Source organism: Pseudopipra pipra, chromosome 8 (genome assembly GCF_036250125.1).
Source record: "Pseudopipra pipra isolate bDixPip1 chromosome 8, bDixPip1.hap1, whole genome shotgun sequence".
Classification (NCBI taxonomy): Eukaryota; Metazoa; Chordata; class Aves; order Passeriformes; family Pipridae; genus Pseudopipra; species Pseudopipra pipra.
The window spans coordinates 23,813,156-23,815,320 of record NC_087556.1 but is presented as its reverse complement, the minus strand read 5'-3'; positions in this window follow the sequence as shown (position 1 = coordinate 23,815,320).

The window sequence follows — 2,165 nt, the reverse complement described above, 5'->3', positions numbered from 1 at the left end:
AGCTAAGAGACAGCGTGTTTGAGTTACACCTACATTGTGCCCATCACAAACATACCGTATTTTGGGGCATTGGGATTTAAGGAGACACAGGGAGCAGGAGGAGAGGGAAGGCTGCCTGATGAACAGCAGATGTTGGTGATCATTGGATGGAGCTGTTAATTTAACTGGAGTTTATTGAATAGCAATTAGGTGGGGCCTCATTACTGTAGCCAAGTGGCACAGAGATGCACTGTAAAAACCCAGGGAAAAGGGATATAAAGTGGCAGAGTAACAGCACCGATGCAATGTTTAGGATCTGGAGCAGTAAATCCTCTCACTTGCCCAGAGGTCCTTCTCCTGGGTGGTGCTGGCTGGAGCTTGGGCACCTGAACCCAGCTGCTTGGCTTGTCTCAAGGTAGGAGGCTGCAGACACAGCAAAGGATAGTGAGTGTGTGTACTTGGGGGAGCAGAGGACAGGAAAGAAATGAAGGTCTGAAAACAGTGTCAATAAAGGGGTGGGGGTGACAGCCTGGGTAAGGCAGCAGTTCTTTAGCTCAGAAAGAGACAGGGATGGAAGCAGAACAAAGGGTGGAAGAAGGGTTTGGAAGTCTATAAGATACATATAGATGTCCCAACCTGCCAGGGGATGGGATAGGGTGTCTTGATACTTTAAACATAACATTACCCCAAAAAAAGCAGTGCAGCACTGCAGCAGGACAGGTTTCCATTTCATGTGGGTCTAACAGCTACTCCTCCAGCAAACTGTGAGTCATGTTTCACACCTCTGCTGTGTGGGGTGGCCCTGATGTTGCCAGGGAGGCAAAGTCAGGCTGCACAGGGGTGATAATCCTCCCTTGCCCTCTCTGCATTGGTCAAGCCACCCCAAATACTCAGGCTATGCTGATGCAAGTACCTTTGAGTCTTTCTTGGGAAAGAGTCCTGGCGGAGCTCATGCCCGCATTCAGCAGGAGCAGAGCACTGACTTTAGCCTTGCAATGTCCAGTGCCAAGAAGGATCCAAGGAGAGGATAGAGACAGGACAGAAAAGTCACAAGCAGAGCTTGCTTCTCATGGAGGAGACACACCTACATATGTACAAAAACACACTCAGTCTCCTAATGAACAATTAGATTTTGCTTCTGTCTTGGGGGAAAAATTGGATGATACAGGTTCAAACACAAACAAAAAACTTGTGCTAATGAACAAATTGCCAAACTAGAGTGCAGCAGGGATTTAGAGGGTTAAAATGTTTGGGATTAATTAACTGATTAATTAAGCCCTCACATCAGCCTTCATCCCTGCAGCCCTGCTATTGCATGAGGGATGTACTGGGAATGTGTGATCCTGACAGCACGATGCAGGAATGCTGGGGGGAAGGTGCTCAGCAAGGGAATTTTCCACACACATTTGGGATTCTGGGATAAAAGTTGGTATGCCCTGCAGACCTTGTGTGAGACACCCTCGCACCTTTGCTCTGACAGGAATGGCTGCACATCAGGGCTGCTGGCTGCTTTGAGATCTTAAAAGAAAAATATAATTTTCAAAAGCCAAAGGGATTTCTGTCCCCTGCGGGCATAGGGCTTCCCTTTACTCTGCCCTGCTGTGAACTGACAGCAGCCCTGCCTCTGCTCAGCAGCCCGTGATTCCCACCGCCTGCTTATCCTGGAGAAAGGGAGCAGTAGGTGTTGCAATGTGGTCCCAGAGGGCAGTAGCTGTGGGGTGTTTTGCATGGGCTTCCAGCCCCATCTGAGTATTTAATGTTCAAATTTGAGTGGGACCCTTCATTTCCATGCATGGCCAATCCTACTGCAGGGGGGAGAGGCAAAGATAGGGGCAGAAAGCATAATGCTTTTAGCTTTTTCTTCCATCCTTCCCAACCCACAAAACAACTGAAGGAAACCTCTCCATGCCATGAGGCCACCTGTCTGATTCCCACCTCCTGACTTGGAAGAAGTCTGTCCACCAAATGTACCACTGGTGGATCATCTACTTTCTGGGTACTAATACAGTCTTCAAGACTTGAAATATTGCTGTACGCAGTACTCCTGCTTAAGCTGTTTACAGCCCATGACCTTCTCACAGTCAACAGATTCAGTGTCTGGAAGGGTGCTAACAACCTTCATTCATTAACAAGATCTGGCCTGGGCACTTCCATTGCAGTTCTACAAAGCTGTCCTGAGTGAATTT